We start from the raw sequence: 21,527 nt of genomic DNA on the forward strand, positions 1-21,527 counted from the left end.
AACTTATCCTCAAAACATCTCAATCTGGATTAATTCTAATGTTTATTGAGAAATTGGGATGCCAGGGAGTTATTGATATGGATATTCAATGACCAAACCTGATGGAATAAAGTGAGAAGGAGGAGATGACATTAGTTTGGGCTCAGACTTTTCAGAACAGAAATTCTGAACATGGAGGTGAACTGGTGTTGGTGACTTAAGAGCATGGTATAAAAATGGGAGCTGAAGAGAGAAGAGGATATATTTGACCTCACCTCCTCATTAAAACAAGATAATCTAGAATACATTAAGGTGTCCTTTAAAAACACAGAGAGGGAGTTTTTTGACAGGAGACAGCCAACATTTTCCTTGACTGAGCAGATAGGAGGAAAAGGAATTGATGCAGGGCACTCATATAGGGTAGGAAGCTGATTTGATTTCTAGAGTGTGAAACATGAAGGTTGAAGATGGTCTGGAGAAGTGGGACACTCTGATTTCATGGTGTAGGAATCCCAAAATGAATGAATCAAATACCAAAAGAGATGTGCAGGTACCTGGATATTCAAACAGATGAGCAGACAAGGCATCACACATGTAAAGTAGGACCATGGACTTCTGGAAGTATTATTTCTGTGTCCCTATTGGCAGGTGTTTTTTTTTTTTTTTTGTTTTGTTTTGTTTTTTCTTTGCTGTCCAAGGCCAGTGATGGAATGACCTAAAACCAAGATTCCACCTGGAAGAAGGAGTAAAATACGGAAAATTGCAAAGATCTTCTGGTGTCAACTCATGCAGATTTAGTGCTAGAATGCACTGAAATCTATCAGGAAAACAAACCATTTTCATTCCCTCTCTTCTTCTTCCCTTCTCTGTTGCCTTGGTGGGATCCCCAGTCTATCATCTCTGCATCAGGTTTTGTGCCTTCAACTATTGCCTGTGATGGAGTAGTCAAACTAAATAAAATATTGGAAAATCCGTATCTATGAATACACATAGAATTCTTGTCTAGTCATTGTGAACTGCAACCTCAAAATCTACTGAAAGTGTGGGATCCTGCTTCACTGTCTTGAGGGAAAAGACCTACTTTTTTCTCGATTTGAGTGATTCCCATAGACTGATGTGACTGTTAATTTATCATGCTTATCACATCCAAGAGATTAAAACTGTACCTGATGTCACCCACTTATGCCTATATCTTGATGTTATCAACACTAAATGAATACAAAACTGAAAAAAATCCAAACAGTGGAAGTAGATCTTTGCAAGCTCTAGTGATTATTGCTTTTCTAAGAAATGGAAACATTGCTTAAGTCTCTGAGGCCAAAATTTACAGCATCTTTCATTGATTAAAGCATTTAAACAGTTCATTGCCTTAAAGCAAAATTTTCAAAGTGACCTACATAGGTAGCTCATGGCTAACAGCTAATGTATTCTAAATTCTAAAAAGGATTCAGAGTGAGGGATGGAGAGTTTTTCCACTAGGTGGTAGGATTTTGCCATGGTCATAAGTCTCAAAATATGGCGAGGAGGGAAAGTGACTTAATTAAGAAGAGTTGAACTAAAATAGAAAGTGACTGTAATAATAACACTACATATCGATTGAATAGATTTTTTTTCTTGGTACAAACACAGAAAATTACTCCTAATGCTATTCTTGCTTTAGGTCCAAAATAAAGCATCAGAGAGTCTTAATTTCCAGAATAAAGCTGGGCATTTAAAAAACACTCTTAGAGGGAAACTTAGCTTATACCTTTTATACCTGTGGAATTTCATACCATGTGCATGCTTTACATAGTCAAAGAATTAGTAAATTTTGGACCCCTTCAGGCTTGAGGGAAGAGAAAAGACATGGCTTTTTCTCAGCTTGAGTGATTCCCATAGACAAAGGTGGATGTGAATTTTTAAAGAATCATCTTGGAACCCCAATCCTTTCTGATTATACTACCTTTCAGCAACTGTGCTATTCCAGATTTGTTAGAATGGTTATTTAATTAACCCCTTTCAGAGAATTGAAGAGAGAAAAATGTCAGAATATATAATTATTTACTGTCAAAATAGTTTTTTCAATTGAATTTCCAGTTTTCTTTCTAAGGAAATCTTCCTTCTAGTACCTAAACTCCCTTGACTGATTTATTTACATGCTGTTGAGTTGGCAGGTCATTATTTCACATACACCAAACATGCTTGTAATTCATGATTCCTACTTCTAATTAGGAGATAAGATTAGATAGTATTCCTTATTTTAGCAGGTTTTAATTTGGCCAAGGAATTCCCATGTTTTTATTTCTTTTGAGTTTTCCAGAATAAAATCCTGGCTTCTTAGCCAAACTTTAATTTTTCTTTACCCAGTAAGTGAATCTTCCTGACCCATTCATCATTCCCCAGTGTGACACCCTGGCCCTTTTCCCTAGATCTTTTGAGCACCATAAATGCCTCTGTTGAAATAGGATTCAGCTCAATAGATGTGGGTCAGGATCTAGGATTAATAATTAATTTCAGGCCTTAGATAAAGGTCAGCTAGACATTGTTTCTCTCTCTCAATCCCTTTGTGGTCTAAACTTGCAGTATAATTTGCCATCCAGAATCATAGCCCTGACCTTTGAGCCTTTCTGCTATCTGGGTCTTTCTTCCAGTGCAGAGCTTGTCTTCTGTTCATGAAAAATTCACACCCTGAAAGCTGGTTTTGTAGAGGATTTGGGCTCTTGTCAACCCTCACTGATCTGAGGTGCTTTCCTTCATACAAGAAGATGATACATTTGATTCTCTGGGTGTGTGTTCCAGACTTTTTTTCCTGTTGTGTACTGATTTTGGCCAGTTGTCTGGTGTTCATGTGGTGCTACCTTATTGGATATTGGTCAGATAATTATTACTGATTCCCTATTTTTTGCTGGGCATTGAGAGCAGAGCACTGAGGAGTTACAGATCCATAGAGGTAAATGTGGTCTCTGACTTCACAGACTTAATGCCTAGTGTGGAGTAGAGATGAGCAAACTGGCAATGACAATTCAGTATGGCAAAGGTAGGATGAAAAAATACAAGATGGCAGGGAGTCCAGAAATGGAAGCCTAACCCAGACCTCTGGCCAGAAAAGTGTATCAGTTAGTAGTGCTGGGCAACAAATTGGCCCAAAACGTAGTGGCATAACACCACCATTTTACTACACTCACAGAATTTTTTGTGGATCACTCATTTGGGAAGGACACAGTATAATCAGTTCTCTTCTGCTCCATAATGTCTGGGACCCCAGCCAAGAAGACTTGAGTGGTTGGGGGTAATTTGATGGCTAGAATCATCAGTGGTGTCTTCACTCCCATGTCTGCACCTAGCAGAAGCTATGAACTGGAGGACCAACACGTGGCTTCTCATTGTGATCCGGGCTTCATCACAACATGACAGCCTTGGAATAGTCAGGTCCCTTACAAGGTCAGCTCAGGGATCCAAAGAGCATGTGGGGTAAAAGATACCATTGTGGCCATTTTTGGAAAATCCTTCCTAACCCATTCCTACTGAATGCCTCATAAATCACACTGTTAGATAATCTACAATGGCTGAGAGTCCCCAGGTAGGCAAAGACATTCTTATCAGGAAGGCCGGCTGAGGGGCCTAGAGATCACTTTTCAGGAGCCAAGGGCAAAGGATAGACCTCTCTCTGCATGAGGTTAATTCTTTTCTACCCAGTGGGGTTGGCAGTAGGGTTAATGGAGGGAAAGTAAAAAGTAACTTGATGGTTCTGCTGCAGGTGACTGAGACAACAGAGGGGCTCTTACCAGGAACAAGGGCAAGAAGTAGACCTGGTTGGGAGATAAGGAGGACAGGAAGAAAGGAGCATGTTTGTGAATTGAGCTTTTGGGTTTGAGAGGATGGTTCAATACCCAAGAATCTTAACTGACTTTGAGGTGGCAGTGGTGGGGCAGTGCTGCATCAGGAGGGTGGCAGGTGGAGGCCAAGGGCACATGGGGGAAAACCCTGAAGAGAGAAGGGAGAGAGACAGTGAATGGGGTTTCCAGGGCACCAGGAACCACCACTTGCTCTGCCAAGCAAGGCTCAGATTAGAAAAATGACCTCTGGGGCCACCTGGGTGGCTCAGTAAATTAAAGCCTCTGCCTTCGGCTCAGGTCATGATCCCAGGGTCCTGGGATGGAGCCCCACATCGGGCTTTCTGCTCAGCAGGGAGCCTGCTTCCCTTCCCCTCTCTCTGCCTGCCTCTCTGCCTACTTGTGATCTCTGTCAAATAAATAAATAAAATCTTAAAAAAAAATGACCTCTGAACAGCCCCCTGCCAGGGACTTGGGGGAATCACTCTACAAATGCCTTCAATCACAAACCTGCCACTTTGGGCCATTCTGTCACACTGTAAAGTTTTAGCTACCATATGGATATGAATTATTATTATCATTATAATTTTAAGATTTATTTATTTATTTGTCAGAGCAAGAGAGCACAAGCAGGGGGAACAGAGGCAGAGAGAGAATCAGGCTCCCTGCTGAGCAGGGAGCTTGAAGTGGGACTTGATTCCAGGACCCTGGGATCATGACTTGAGCTGAAGGCATTCTTAACTGACTGAGCCACCTAGGCATCCCAGATGTGAATTATTTTTTAATAAAATAAAAAAAAAATATCTTCGGGGCTTATTTCCATTAGGGTATTTTGCCCCCATTTCAATTTTAATTTTTAATGTCCCAGTGCTACCTGCCAGATAATTTAGAGCACACGATATACAGATCTGAGACTGGCTTCTTTTGGTAACTTCCAAATGTTCATTTTCCTAGCATACCCGTAATGTTTTCTGTTTGTAATATCCCTTAGTTAACTCTGGACTAAATTTGCCTTTAATTTTTCTTTGTAAGGATGTTTTGGGGATTAACAGAGCACAGATGCCTCCCCTGGGTATGCTTCTGCTTTCTGTGTTTTCTCCACTAAGCGAACTTTCCCAAGACCCCTGGGCCATCTCATCTACATAGTCCATGAATTGCCATTGCTTTTGCCCAGAGCCTTCCTGACGATGGCAGCCAAACAGCAAGCTATGTAAGGGCGAAGCCAGGGATGTAAATGGGACTTGGCAAAGCTCTAAGCAGATGTTCCTAGAGGCAGAAATCAAACATGCCCAAGCTCTCAGGAAGGTAACAGGATGGGCTGAGACTGGGACTTCTCCTCCCCTTACCTCTGAGCTGGAGGAAGCAATGCATCACATTTTTCATTCTCTTGAAAGATGACAAATCCCCCTTTGTTGACTCCCTTCCTTGCATAGATGCACTGGCTAAGTGCCTCTTGGATTCTAGAAAGGAGATGAGGCTCCTAAATGTCCTGTTTCTCAGAGTTCCTCATACCCTTGGCAGAGTCTTCAGTGAGGGAGAAGTCTATTGAAGAGGGGGTCCTCAAAAGTCAGTCTTTGTCTTACACACTGTTCAGGTAACTGGCTGTTGTTAACGTTCTCACTGTGCTCTGCCAGGTGCCACTACCTTCACACCACCCCTCAGCTCTTCTCCCAGAATTACCTGAGTGGAAATTTTATTTATAGGCCTCGACATAGCAGAGACCAGATGGGTAACGGTGTATCTGTGTCACAAGCCCTGAACTAGAACAGAGATACAGCTGTGTCTGGCATATGGAGTGACAGCCTTCCTCTTCATGCCTCCACGTGTGTAACAAGGTACCCTGTAGGGTGCTTTCTTTGAACGCTTCTTCTCTTCCCTTTTCTCTATTCTCTTTTTTTTTTCATTTCTCTTCCTCCTTCCTTCTTCCTTCCTTCCTTCTTTCTTTCTCTTTCTTATCCTTCCTTTCCTCCCTCCTCCTTTCCCCCCCTCTTCTTTCCTCCCTACCTTTTTTCTCCTTCCTTTCTTTCTTCCTTCTGAAATTGACAGCTGTATTCTTTTTTTTTTAAACATATTTTTAAAGATTTTATTTATTTATTTGACAAAGAGAGAGATCACAAGTAGGCAGAGAGGCAGGCAGAGTGAGAGAGAGGAGAAAGCAGGTTCCCTGCTGAGCAGAGAGCCCAATGTGGGACTCGATCCCAGGACCCTGAGATCATGACCTGAGAGCCAAAGGCAGAGGCTTAACCCACTGAGCCACCTAGGCGCCCCGAGAGCTGTATTCTTTTTTTTTTTTAAAGATTTTATTTATTTATTTGACAGAGAGAGATCACAAGTAGGCAGAGAGGCAGGCAGAGAGAGATGAGGAAGCAGTCTCCCTGCTGAGCAGAGAGCCCGATGTGGGGCTCGATCCCAGAACCCTGGGATCATGACCTGAGCTGAAGGCAGAGGCTCAACCCACTGAGCCACCCAGACGCCCGAGAGCTGTATTCTTAATGGAATCACATGGGACCGATCTTTAATTGAAGGTTCAGTGCAGTGGGTCCTCTTAGTTGGTTAATGTAAGGTAAGCTGGCCCCTGCCCTGGGCAAAAGGTGTAAGGGGAGTTTCTGTCTAACTTGCAAGAGTCGCCTTCTCCCTTGGGGAGGAGATCTGGGGAGAAGATGGATAAGTTAGCATAAGAAGCCATGGGGGTGTACACACACTTCTTCTCCTGAAGATTGAAGACTTTGTGTTAGGAAAAATGGAGGCTTTTGAGTGAGCCTAAGTGGTCCTAATCAAGGCCCAAGGCCTGTAACACTGGGGCTTGCGAGGCTCAGCAACTGAGTGTTTCCCAGAGAGAGGCCACCCTTATATCCTGCATCCTTGACAGAGATAGCCTCTGAGTGGCCTACACACCTGGGGGAATGAGGTCAGCAGGATGGTGGCAAAACCATGCAGGGACCATGGGGAAAGTGGCATGGCAGAGGCTGGAGTCTAGGGACAGATCCAACTGATCACTGAGAATGTGTGGGATAGTTTTTGTGGACTCTTCCGGAGTGGTTGTATTCCAGCCTTCATGGGGCTGGAATAGAGAGGATGCCATAGAGTCAACAAACATTGACTTTAAATATCCAGAGAACATCTGCATGGCTGAAGGGGTGACACAAATTCTCAGCTTGCCTTCTCAACACTGAGTGGCCTCATCCCTTTCAGAATCCCCATGTACTCAGCCAGGTTTCACAGTGTCTTAATCTGTTTGGATCATCATAACAAAATACCATACGCTGGGTGGCTTAGCAACAGAAATGTATTTTCTCACAATTTAGGAGGCTAGCAGTTCTAGATCAAGGTGCCAGCCTCGCTGGGTTCTAGTGAGGACTCTCTTCCTGATTTGAGCATGGCCACCTTTTGGCTGTGTCATCATTTGGCTGAGAGAGGAAGCAAGCTCCCAGTCTGTACTTAACAGGGCAGTCTCTACAAATCCCTTCATGAATATTTCACCCTCCTGATCTCATCTAATCCTACTTACCTCTCAAAGACCCCATTTCCAAATACTGTTACACTGGGGATTAGGGCTTCAAAATACAAACTTTGGTGGGGGACACAATTTAGTCTGTAACACATGGGTTGCTCTGTATTCTTCCAGTAATATCCCAGCCTTCCTGGAAAGGGGAAACCGCACTTCCTCTTCTTTTTTCATCTATGACCATAAGCATGTATTTGTATTTATTTTTCAATAGTGAAATGAAAGGATAAACAACCCTAAGTCATCAATTTTTATCAGTTTCTGAACTTGGAATAGATTTTGTGATTAGACCAATTTCTTTGATGTAGTCTCTAAGTTAGTCAAGAATACCATGCTTTAAATGGATGTTAAGTGAAGAAAATGACAAGCACAAAGACTGAAAATAATGGATTTTACCTTTTTTGTTTACATTCATTGCTGGGGGAGAGGACCTACAATATTCCCACTAGAGCAGCAAACTTTGTGAAGGTATTTATGTGTGTGTGTGTGTGTGTGTGTATACATATATATCTATATATGTATGTATGTGTATGTATGTATGCATTTTTAAGTTTTTATTTTAATTCCAGTTAGTTAACATATCATGTAATATTAGTTTCAGCGGTAGAATTTAGTGATTCATCACTTACATATGACACCCTATACTTATCACAAGTGCCCTCTTTAATACTGTCACCCATCTAGCCTATTCCCCACCCATCTCCCCTCTAGCAACTTTTGGTTTGTTCTCTATAGTTAAAAATCTATTTTTAGATTTTGCCTCTTTCTTTTTTCCCCGTGTCCGTCTGTTTCATTTCTTTAATTCCACATATGAGTGAAATCATATGGTATTTGTCTTTCTCTGACTGATTTTGTTTGCCTTACATAATATATTCTGGCTCTATCTATGTTATTGCAAATGGCCAGATTTCATTTTTTTTTTAAATGGCTGAGTAACATATACCACATCTTCCTTATCCATTCATCAGTGGATGGATATTTGGGTTCTTTGCATAATTTGGCTATTATTGATAATGCTGCTATAAACATTGGGGTGCTTTATCCCTTTGAGTCAGCATGTTTGTATCTTTTGGGTCAATACCTAGCAGTGCAATTGTTGGGTCATAGGGTAGTTCTATTTTCAACTTTTTGAGGAACTTCCATACTGTTTTCCAGAGTGGCTGCAGCAGCTTGCATTCCCACCAATAGTGTAAGAGTGTGCTCCTTTCTCCATTTCCTCTCAACACCTGTTATTTCCTGTTAATTTCAGTCATCCTGACAGGTGTGAGGTAGTATCTCATTATAGTTTTGATTTGTATTTCCCTGACGATCAGTGATTTTGAGCATCTTTTCATGCAGTGCCATCTTCCTCGGGAGAGAGTCTCATTTTTCTCCAGGACTCTTTCTTCTGAACATTCGTTTACATTGTCCTTGACTTGACTCTTCCAGGTCGGTCCTTCAGTCTCCTCCTTATGGCACATACCCAAAGCCTTGCATCCTCCCTTGACACAGGCCAGGGCTGTCACAGTGAAGAAGAATAAAGAGCTCAACTCTTCCCTGCTGCTCTCATCTTCACACCTCAGGGATGAGAAGAGTGTCTTCAGGTCTTGTCTCATTCTCCTGTTGAGGTGGAAGTTTGGGGGGAAGCCCCAGCCTACAGGGTTTGGAGGCTGCCTCCGCACAGCCTAGAAAACACTGCTAACCACCCACTCTGTTGGGTCAGAACTTTTACATTAGAAGCAGTGGTGATAAAACATTAGGCAACCAGTAACACAGTCAGAACAGATGCTGACCATTGTAAGACATGGATACTACCATATAGTTGAAAATTCTTCAATGTCATTTTTAGTTGCAAGAGCTAGGACTCTAACTCCAAGTGTATTAAATAAAAAAAGGGGTCCTGCAATCCTTGGTAGGATTGGATAAGTGTATGGTGTGGATGTGGCTTGAAGCGTGACTGGATGCAGGGTCTCAAATATTGTTGTTTGGTCTTTGTGCATGTCTCTGTCAATCTCTCACCTCTACCTTTCCTCTGTGGATAGGCCTCTTCTTGCAGACTGGCTCCCAGTGTGGTGAAGATCGCTAATGGAAGTCCCATGGAAACACCCTTTCTGTTTAGCAGCTCCAGTGGGAAAAGGCACTTCTCTGTCCCCAGGTCTATGTGTCACCACAGGGAAGGACTCTGGTCCACTTTGGATCATGCGCCATTAGATTGACTAATCACTGTTGTCAGGGAGATGAGGTCAATTTTGTTACTCTGTGTGTGTGTGTGTATGTGTGGTTTTGCTTGATTGCATCATGACACTCTTATGGAACAGAAAAAAGAACAGTCCCTCAAAAGAAATAGAGAGGTACTGGCAGGGAAAAACCAGATTTATCCACTATCTACTTGTTAATCAATAGCAAGATGTTAGGTAAAGAGTAGAAGGACTTCTCTCACCATAAACTTGTGCACTGCTGCACTTGATGCTGCCTACAGTTGGGATGGTGCCTCTCTAACAGGGGCATGGAAATCCCAAAAGGCTGACTCCTGGTGAGTAGCATGGTGGAGGGAAGAGGGGATTGCCTATGTGACTTTGCTTTCCTTTTGTGCATTTGCAGATGAATTATTGGGGGTTCGGCCTCTGTCTTTTTTTTTTTTTTTTTCCTCTGGGAGCATTTAGTAGACACACTTCTAGGGTAGGGAAGGTGAGGGGGCTCAGGGCACCTCCTAGCAGCTTTGTCTCATGAACTGTTGCCCACGCAGATCTCCCAGTATTGTACATGCTGTGTTTCTGTGCAGGGTGTGGAGAGAGAGCTCTTCTTGGTTCAATGAAGAGAGGTTGGATTAAACTGATTCATTCTATTTTTCAAAGGTTTATTTTTATCAGTAGTGGGTGGGTTGGGGTTAGAAGGTAGTTGATGATGTTTAGGTGTGAGTGGGAACTTGTCTCCTATTTCCGTTCACTATAATTGGGACGTGGATGGGTTTTTGAGGAGAAGGTGGGATGAGAGGGGGGTAAAGAGAGGAGGGGAGGGCCCATAATAGGAGGTTGCTCCAGGCAGAGCAGCTAGAGAAGATTTATAGCTAGAGGTGGGTGAAGCCAATAGAAAGGGCAAGGAGGAAAGTCATCTTCTCTGAAGGGAAGGCTGTGGGGGATGGGGATGCAGGGAGGGAAGAAGATGCAGAGAGAGAGGGGCTGATGGAGGATATGATTTGCCAGCTAGGAGTAATCTAGTGAAGCTGAGATAGGGAAAGGAGTTGAGGAGCATTGTGATGTTTGTAGATCAGCCATGTAGATAATTTTAGCTGCCATGGTAGAAAACGCATATCACAGTTCAAGCAGTGTGCAAAGTAAACCCTAGGAGCAAAAATTACAGATGGAGGTCCACTGTCACCCACACTTCATGATTCTGCAGCCCTTTACCAGATGCTAGCACACATTCACTGAATGCCTAATGTGTGTTTAATGTATGCCAGGCACAAGGCTAACCATGTGACCAGCATTATCTCACTTAGTCCTCATAACAACTCTACAGACTGGCACTGTATAAGCAACCCAAATCTATAGGTGGAAGAATAGGTTCAAAGAGCTAGAAAGTTGCCTAAGATCATGGAACTGGTTCTGGACTATGACAGCTGGATTTTAGTGTCAGAAGACTGATCCGTCTCCTATCAGCTCAAAACCTTCTTCCTTGGCCCTGTGAGCTAGTTTCCTAGGCTGCTGTAATAAAGTCGCACAAACTGGGTGGCTTAGAACAACAGAAAGTTGTTTCAGAGTTTTAAGGCCAGAATGTGAAATCAAAGTGTCAGCAGGACCATGGTCTCTATGAAGGCCATTGGAAGGGTCTTTTCAGGTCTCTTCCACAGCTTCCGGTAGCTTCTTGGCTTATAGCAGTACAACTCCTTCTTCACATGGCATTCTTCTGGCCTGGGTCTGTCCCTTCACATAGTGTTCTTTCTACAAAGACAGCTGTCATATTGGACTAGAAGCTCACCCTACTCCAGTGTGACCCTGTCTTAACTTAAGGATGACACCTGCAACGTCCTATTTGCAAATAAGGTCACATCCGGAGGCACTGGGCATTAGAACCTCAGGGTATAAATTTGGGGAGTGGATATTCACCCCAACACCCAGGATCCCATGGACAGGGGTCCTGCAGGTTGGCATCCTCTCAGCCCCTTCCCACCTCCAGCTAGGCCTCTGGCAAGGTCCCCTTGGCTGGTGAGGCAGGTGTCCACCTGGCTCCACTGCTGGCTCTGGGGCTCAGCTGGGGCGCATACACTGCAGTGATGGCCTTGGCCTGACAGGCCGGGATCGCTGCCAGGAGCAGGTGTTCATCCCCTACTGCCATGGCCAGCCACATCTTTGTCATCACTACCACGTCCTGCCGACCCACTGAAGAACCTCCTGCTGTTCTTTGTTCCCCATCGCTGGTTGTCCTCTGCAACCTAGACTCCCAGCCTCCATCCCTGTGTTTCTCTGCCTATGGTGCTGGCGGACTATTTAATAAACACTTTTGGAGAATGACTTTGCCCGGACATGAATCTCCACCTCTGCCTGCTAAGACCCCAGAAAGGCAAATGGAAATAGTGTACCTGCTTGGGGGTGTCCCCCTATCTTTGAGAATGAAATCTTCAGCGTCCTTGCTCTTTCTTACAGTGACTTCGAGAGCTGAAGCTTGTGGGACTAATTTCATGGTTGGTTTCCAGGCGGCAGCATATTTGGTAGGGAACCGTGATTTGAGGGATCGTGGTAACTCCCCAGAAAAATGAGACCTGTTTTTGTCTCTCCTCTTGCTGCTTTGGAAGTCTGTAGAGGGCACACACAGTCACATTCCCCTTTACTGTATAATGTTCCAATCAGCAGCGAGCATAATGAAATCCAATTAATGTGTTAGGCTGTTGTGATTCTAAAAATATTTTTACATTCCCCGGAGGGGCTGAGGAAATTGGAGGAATCAAGGTATTACAGCAAACCCGTAATTTGCAGGAAGGTTCTTCAATCATTTTGGAGGTGGTAGATTTGTTCTTGAGAAAACAAAAATAGATCACCTCTCCAAAATGAGGCTGTCCCTGAGATCATTCTGAGGATTCTTTATTCAGATGCTAGGCCTTTTGCGCAAGTCTAATGATCCCTCCGTTCGGATACATATGAATTATTAAGGTCAGTTAATTAACACATTTTTCTTCTGCTGAAGTAATTAGATGAATAGAGCTCTTGCCCTCTTTTCTGGCTTCCCTGGCAGTTGCTCAGGGCTGAGCAGAGGCAGTAAACATATTGCCACACAGATGCTAACCAGAGAAGTAATTTTTCGGTTTCTATTTGATTTCTGAAGTGTCATCCTGCCACTGTAGGCAGCTTTCACTTGGGGACGGGAGGGGGAGGGCAGTGCGAGCTAAAGGAGACAGACGCAGGGCAAGAACCAATAACAAGCCTTCGTCTAAAGCGGCCTAGATGTATCTTCTAGATAACCGATATTCATTTGTCCCTCTGCCTAAATTTAGGCTTTACATCTTACAATTTTGTGCTCCCTTTGCAAAGTCTCTATGTCATTTATATAAAGGTTATCTGAAGTCAATGGTCATTATGGCTGTTTGTATTAATATTCCAAGGCCATTTCCTTTCTGCCCTCCGTGTGAACACAGATTTTACAGTTGCCAGAAATTAGAATTTGGTATGTTTAAAGTTATCTTTCCATAATTTGTGTTTCCTGATTTTCTTTCTTTTTTTTTTTTTTTAAAGATTTTATTTATTAATTTGACAGAGAGAAATCACAAGTAGATGGAGAGGCAGCCAGAGAGAGAGAGAGGGAAGCAGGCTCTCTGCTGAGCAGAGAGCCCGATGCGGGACTCGATCCCAGGACTCTGAGATCATGACCTGAGCCGAAGGCAGCGGCTTAACCCACTGAGCCACCCAGGCGCCCTGTTTCCTGATTTTCTAGGTCAGTGATTCCCAGGATTGCCTTTGTATCAGAGTCATCTGGGGGAGCATAACAAAGTACAGATTCTCAGCCTTCCCCTCACATCTGTGGTCTCAGAATCTCTCAAGAGGGACCTGGGAACCTGGATTTAAAATTGTTCCAGGTGTGTGTGATGCTCAGCCAAGGTTTGGGGGCCATCACTCTTGGGAATGACAATGGAAATGCCAATATGCAGCATCTCTCCTTTTCTTTGCTGACAGGCAGTCTGTTAAAACTGTGCCTGTTGGGCTTGATCTTCATCCCAGAGAGGCCTTGCAGATCAGCCCAGGCAGACACACAAAATGGCACTGGTGGCTTGCGTTGTGGGTGTGGTAGGTCTTCATCCACATGGCTTGATGGTCTTATCTCCAGGGCTCTGCTGACAAGAATAACCAGCATTTTATAGAAATTACCTGGCTGGATGAGGACACAATGCCTAGTAGAAGAGAATGATGACAACGTAGGTCCCAACTGTAAGGTAATATATTCAGTGTCCCAGGTAAATTGTAGAGCACTGTGTCATAGAAGGATGATGATGGTGATGATGGTGATAGTGATGATGATTCATGAGAACTCTGGGCAAGGGAGCAGAATGGAGGATTGGAGAAGAGGCAGAAACTGTGGTGTCTTTAAGGTGGGGCAGGTGACCCAGCAGTGCCACCCCTATCCCTGGTGTGCAGACCATAAAATTTCCCTGGCTCACCATTGCCTTGCTGAGGTTTAATGTGTTCTGGTACTTTCCCTCCATCTTCTGCAATTCATGATTACTTTTGCTGATTTTAGTAATATTATCCCTAAAAAAATATCATGGCTACAGGGGAAGGTGTCCCATGGTACAATTTACTCCAGCTTCACACCTTCCAGGGTGGTCTTGCAGACAGGTCTTTGCATGGGAGCAAGAGGGTAGGGTGGGTCTCTGGAACCCATCTTGGAGAATTTTCAAAGAAGACTTGATAGGATTTCCAAGAAGAATAGTGAAATGGGCATTATGATTGGTAGTGGGGCTGATAGTAAAGATGAGAACTCATGGGCGCCTGGGTGGCTCAGTGGGTTAAGGCGCTGCCTTTAGCTCAGCTCATGATCTCAGGGTCCTGGGATCGAGTCCCGCATCGGGCTCTCTGCTCAGCAGGGAGTTTGCTTCCTCCTCTCTCTCTCTCTGCCTGCCTCTCTGCCTATTTGTGACCTCTCTCTGTCAAATAAATAAATAAAATCTTAAAAAAAAAAAGATGAGAATTCATGATCAAAAGCACAAGTGAAGATATCGCTAGCTTTGAGAGCTTTGTTGACATGACAGAGTTGAGGCACCTGGGCTGAGGAACGGGGACACTGGTTCACATTTGTTGTCATTTGGGATGAATATCAGATTCTAAGTGCTTTATATGCCTCGCTTATTTAATTCTTACAGAAATTCTGAAGCAAATATTATAATGAGGGGCATAACCCCTTATCTGCAATTCTGAAATCCCCAAAGCTTTGAAAACCTCAAGTTTTTCATAACTCATTTGAATATAGAACTGATGTGACCTGAAATCTTTTGATAGGGAAACAGAACTTGAACTTATGTGAGACTATTTATAGTTTTGCTTTATCCCACTTAGTGTGAATATTCATATGTTTCACTGCAGAAATATATTTTTCCACAGAAAGAATAATGGACTTGACAAAGGAGACTGTGTTCAGGCTCGCTAGGTGTGTTACATAATGTGTGGAATGTACAACCCATTACTGTCCGACAGTCCAGACAATCTGAATTCTGGGGACACATCTGACCCCACTCTGAGTTTTGTGATAGGGATTTTCATTTTGTTTCTCCAATTCTGTAGAAAAACTGAAGCTTAAGGAGGTTAAGTAATTTAGTCGGGGTCACAAAGCTGCCAAGTTGGGAGCTGTGGTTCCAATATAGATCCATTTTGAGCTTTTCTGCTAAAAGTTTCTATTTCTTCCTGGGTTTTGAATCATGTCCCCTGAAGCTCTGCTTTTTGTTATCTTGGTTGTATGGCAGACCCTAGGAGGAGGGCTGTGTGTGTGTATGTGTGTGTGTGTGTGTGTGTCTGCATGTGTATGTGTATACGTATGTATGGGGAGCGGGTGTGAGTGTAGGGAGTGGAGAGTCAGGCCTTCCTTCCCTCTTTCTGTCCTCCACTCTGTAAACACTTGGCATTTGTCCTAAAACACAAGTCTGATCATTCCACTCATCTGCTTAAATCCTCCAGTGCTGCCAGAGTCAAGTCCAAGGTCCTTAGGATGGGTTATAAAGTCCTCTTTGAACTGGCTCTCCCCTCACTAGAGCAGCATGGAGTGCTTACACGTGTGGATTCGGGAGCTGGATTAGAGGGTAACAACACTCCTCTGCTGCTCCTGTGCTCGAGCATGTCACTTACCTCTGTGCCTCGGGTTTTTTTACTTCTGTAAAAGAAGTGTGGTTGTCATCTCCCTCTTGGGGTTGTAGCGAGGAGTGAATGAGTTAATGCCATGTAAGCAATTTCGAGAAGGGCACACAGGAAGCACTCAGGTGAGGTTAGCTGTTACTGTTAGGTTTCCCCTAGTATTTTTGCTGGATGCTGAGACTCCTTTCTTTCCCCACCCAAGCCCACACTTTGACCATCTTCCCACAATAAGGAAGATGATCCTAGCCTTCTTGACCTTGATCATGCTTGTCCTTTTGCTGGCCTGCCTCTCAGCACCCTGTTTATTTTTTGCAGCTCAAGGGTCCTCTTTTCCTTGAAGGCTTTGCCAACTTGCCCTCCTCCTCTTCGTCTGTCAGAGCTCCACGGTGCTGCATTTGTACTTGTCTTGGCCACCTTTTCTTTGGTTCGCTGATTATTCTCTTCCTGAATCGGAAGGCCCTCACGAATGAGTTCTGCAAGTGTTTGTATCTCCTCCCTGGCAGAGAATCCAAGTCAGATAGTCAATGTGGGTCAGTAAATGCTGTGGAGAGAATTCTTTCCAACGTGGGTAGGAATTTGTATTACAGACACTATTTACAAGCAACAAGAATTCACTCTGGATCATTTGGGCTGAAAAAGAATTTATTAAAGGATATTAAGTAACTCAGGATTTTCAAGAAACCAGAGAATGAGACTTGGATGTTTTATAGCCAGGAATAAGATGTAAGTTATTATCCATGGATTGCTCCAGTGGAGGCCCTCCTGCCAGGCTGACCCACGACTGGGCTCTCCTTTGCTGACTCTGAGCAGGGGACACTTCTCCTTCCCGCCTCCATTATTGCCGCTGCTGCCTCTGAAAGGTGACCTCTCTTGCCACCCTCCCCCATCCCTGCCAGCATGTTTTCACGTAGTGCCTGGCATTGCCTCATAGTTGAATTGCTTTCTTCCAAATTGAAATCTCCCCTGAGTGGACGCGAGTGGTAGATCCTAGGTCATGTGACCTTGTGTACTCTGCAAGGGAATTTGGGAAACTGACGAGAAAGCATGGGTTCAGGACCTGGGGGGTTCCCAAGCACCAAAGGTGATTTCCGAGGTGCTGAGTGGCCTGGGGGTCTTGTGTGGTGAGGTTGGAGGTGATGGAGTAGAATGGAGAATACATCGGAAGCCGTAGACTGAAGAGGGTTTCCTGGACAGTAGGTGGAGAACTTTCATGCATCAGCCATGGGAAACCCCTAAGACTCTGTGCAGGAAAATGAAGGGGATTTTTCGAGCTTAAAGTTCTAGACCCCTGACTTTCTTATGTGTGCTCGTCATTATCCACACCGATTCTTCCCTGTGAAGACAGATGTTGTCTGGGAAATGAAGGTCACACTCACACATCTCAGTGGCTCTCCTTTCTACACTGCTGACTGCAAGGTGTTTATGGATAGTGGGGGAAGGAATTATTCATTGTCTAAATCGGGGTTGTTCAACAGATGTTCTTTATCTGCACTACCCACTAGCCACATGTGGATAGCACTGGAAATGTGGCTAATGTGACTCAGGCACTGCGTTTTTAATTTATTTAATGTTAACCAATTTAACTGTAAGTAGCCACATATGGCTAATGGATAATTTACTGTGTAGGGCAGGTCTAGATAATGTGACCAGTTGAAGAAGGTAAAAAGATTACTTTTGTGTGTGTGAAAAAAAAAGCATACTATATATATGTGTATATATATGTGTGTGTGTGTGTGTGTATGTATATATATATATATATAAAATATATATAACCACACATTGCTTCTTGTTAAATAAAGCCTTTATTTAAATTAATATAAATATTGGGACACCTGGGTGGCTTATCGGGTTAAGCCTACAACTCTTGATTTCAGCTCAGGTCATGATCTCAGGGTGGTGACATGGAGCCCTGTGTCTGGCTCCCCGCTGGGCATGGAGGCTGCCTAAGATATTTTCTCTCCCTCTGGCCCTCTCTTTCTCTCTTAACAACAGCAACAACAACAACAACAAAAGAAATACTGGTGGCATGTTGATTTAACAACAAACAAATAAATGGTAAGATACTGGATTTAATCTTTAATTATAATCCCTCACTTTAAGGTTTGTTAAACCAAGAATCTAAAACTGGAGTTTGCAATATTTTCCAAGTAAAACACATTGGAAAGCACTATTATCGGCCAAAAATAGAAAAAGGGGTAGTGTTTAGGACATTGGTCCTCAAACCACACATGAGTGCCCTTGGCAGGCATGTAATCATGTTGCAGGGTCTGGCTTCCAGAGCTTCTGATTGTCTTCATCTTAGTGGGACTGAGTATTTGCATTTCTACCAGGTTCTCAGGGGATCGTCATGCTACTCATTGGGGGACTATATTTGAGAACCCCTAACTTAGGAAATGCTCTGTTAAATACAGTGAAACTCTGTTAAAGACAGTTAAATACAGTCTGCAAACAGTAGTCTGAAGTTCCTGGAGTAGGGGTTGGGGGGTCACTATGTGTGTGGCATTATCCTACATTGATCTGATCAGAAAACCCTTTTCCACAGGGTATCCCAAGGACTAAAGTTAGAGAAACACAATTCTATGAAATTCTGTTGAGTTAAAACATAAAGCTCAGTTTCTCATTCTTCCACTTCCTCCAACCAGCCACAAAATTGGACTTCCCCTCCTGGGGTCTGTTTTTTTTTTTTTTTTTTTTTAAGATTTTATTTCTTTGTCAAAGAGAGAGCAAGCATAAGCAGGGGAGTGGCAGACAGAGGGAGAAGCAGGCTCCCCGCTGGGCAAGGAGCCTGATATGGAACTGATCTCAGGACCCCAAGATCATGACCTGAACTGAAGGCAGACACCTCCCCCACTGTGCCACAGGCCTCCTGTCCCTCTCCCTCCTTCCCTGCCCTGACCCCGGGGCTCTGTTCTGAGGTGCTTTTTCTTTTATATCTCTCCTCATAGGGGAGCTCATCTAGGGCCATGACTTTAAATGCTGAGGACATCCAGTCTGACATGTCTACCCATCTCTCCTCTGAACACTAAGTGTATCCATCTACTGCCTACATAGCATTTTTATCTCAAATAGAACATGTCCTGGACTGAACTTTTGTTTGCATCTCCCCACTGACCCAGTCTGACTCCTCTCCTGGTTTCTCCTTCTTAATAATGGGCATCACCATTTGCTGCCTGGATTGTCTTCATATCCATCAGCAAGGTCTGATTTCTGGCCAAAGAAGGTATGTATGAGAGCATATGTGTATATACTTCATACACATGAGCTTAACCACAAGACATATGTGTATATGAACAGCGCCAACACACATTTAAAACACACATTCATAAATAGGCCTATGTCTCCTTTTACTCATTGATAAGGCCACATGCTAGTTCAAGGTAGGTGTTATCTCTGATTATATCATCACATTCTTTTAATTCCATTCCATTTAATTCACATTCCATTTCCCTGGGCTATACCATCCTGGAGGATATAATGCTGTCATAATAGAGGGGAAAAAAAGGTGTTTCTCTAGCTCTGCTCCCATCTGTAATTGCAGAGACTCACACAGTTCTCAGATCTTTGCAGCTAGTTCAGGAAGATCCTGAGATGTTTTGCCTGTGCTTGGGAGCTAGCCCTCTGTGTCGACTTGCTTACTCTTCCTTCCCCCACTGTGACAGTGTCATCCATCACCCAGGGAGGGACTCAGATGCGTAACATTCTCTCCTACATCTCCTCTCTTCCAAAAAGAGGTGGGTCCAACTTCATAGCCAGGCTGCTCTCTCTCTCTCTTCTCTAATGAGCTCCACATACCTCTGAAGTGGGATATGAAGGGATACTGAGCTCTTCTAGATTCTGTTATACAAGCTGTCAGAGTTCCTTTTTAACTTTTTGCAGAGGACTTTTTTTTATGTTCTGATCCTAACTGAAAATTCAGTGAAATATATCTTTTATATTTCATTTCTTTTATTTCAGGCTTTTTTACTGGAACTCAGGCAAATAAGTGTCCCTGTATCTCCTTTCCCTCTTTGCACATGGACCTCATGTTCTTGGATCAAGTTTCTATAACTTTATTCTCCTCTCCTTTAGGAAGGCTTGTAGAAAATGGCTTCTTGTTCCTCATACAAACAGAACTGTGGGAGTTCTGCGCCCAGTGGCCTTCCTTGTTTTCTTCCTGGGACAAACCCAATGTCTCACTAACTATGTATCCTGCCCCTCAACAGTGACCTAAATGCTCCTGTCTCTGTGTGTGTGTCTATTATGTAAATGATAAGTCTACCCCTTTCCATCTTAATTGAACCACACCATAAAATCCAGGAGCAAATATTCCGTAGGCTTCTCTTATCCTCTTCCTTTTGAAGTGGCCTGAATTGTTCTTAGTTACCTTCAGAAAACATGTATGAGGGTCAGAGGTAGAGCTTTTATCCTTTGAGCCATGTTGGAAATCTAAAGATCATGAAGCCCCTGAGTATACTTCTTCAGACTTTCTTGACTTTGCTCCCATGAAGAGAAAGATCCAAATTGCAATCTGAGCTTCAGAGGAGAGCCTCGCAGCAAAGCAGAATGCTCTCCTTGTCTTTGTCTACCCCTCGGTTCTGCTCTTTCCACCAGAGTCAGCCCTATCACAGCTTGCAGGGCCCAGGGGGGACTGCAGAGGCTGCTGGGAGTCGTGCAGATGGAAGGGGACTTTAGGCATAGCCCAGCATGAGGGCTGCCTTGATTGTTCATCTGAAAGCCACGTGGACAGATGGTGGGTCTTTTCAGTGCTTCACTTATTAGCAGTTTGTCACGTGGCGTAATCCTGCTTAGGCAACTGGGTGCAGTGAGGGCTTATGTAATTGAAAAGATCAATAAAGAAAGAATGAAGGAGTCGTGAATTCAGTGTGTATTTTTTCAAACTCAGAACAGCACCAACATGGTTTTAAAACACCTACTGAAGGGGAAACCATGTCTGTGGTTGTGTCATAGTCCCGAATAAATAATTGAGAGATTCATTTGTCCAGGCTCTCTGCCAGTTTAATCTCAAATCATTCATGTCACTGGATGGATCCAATTTTCAGCAGACAGTTTTCAACAATTAAAACAAAATCGTATAGTACAAAGATAGAAACAGCTTCTCCTGCATGTCTGATGAAAGAGAGATTCTAGGGAGAATCTTAAACCTTAGGAGGGAAGGGATAAGAGTGGGAATTGTGAAACCCAGAGGGCATTTTCTGATGGTTTCCCGAGGATTCTGAAGGCCTGCTATAGACAGAGGACCAATGTGTCCACAATAGCTTTAGTTTTCCTCTCTACAACAGGGGTTTCCAAGCCCGACTACGCAACAGAATCACCGGGGGAGCCTATTAAAAATAGAGATTCTTGCTCCAGTTTGGGCTATTAGATTCAGCAGGTCCAGGGGTGAGGAACTAACCCACCTTCAGAGCAGGTAGCAGCCCCTTGAATTGCTTTGCTTCTGGAATTTTTGCTGAGGAAAACACACAAGCTAAAGAGGAGGTGGTTGCGGGTTTTCATTAAAACCTGGGGGCACCTGGGTGGCTCAGTGGGTTAAAGCCTCTGCCTTCAGCTCAGGTCGTGATCCCAGGGTCCTTTCATTGAGCCCCGCATCGGGCTCTCTGCTCGGCGGGGAGACTGCTTCCTCCTCTGTCTATCTCTCTCTTCCTGCCTCTCTGTCTACTTGTGATCTCTGTCAAATAAATAAATAAAATCTTCAAAAAAAAAAAAAAAAAAAAAAGATGAGGTGGTTGCAGGTTTTCATTAAAACCTAACCTCCCAGAAGAGCTGCTTCTACTGGGTGAGTCTGGTCCCAGTATGATTTCTTATAAAGTGTTTGGAAGAGCTTTTTATTTCTTTTCCATTTTCTTGCAATTCTCTCTTTAAATTAGATTCTTTGTGCAAATTTTTATTGCCTGCCTGGCATATATCTGGTGGGACACCATGTAC

This window comes from Mustela putorius, unplaced genomic scaffold (genome assembly GCF_011764305.1).
Source record: "Mustela putorius furo isolate JIRA1106 unplaced genomic scaffold, ASM1176430v1.1 tig00003845_pilon_pilon_pilon, whole genome shotgun sequence".
NCBI lineage: Eukaryota > Metazoa > Chordata > Mammalia > Carnivora > Mustelidae > Mustela > Mustela putorius.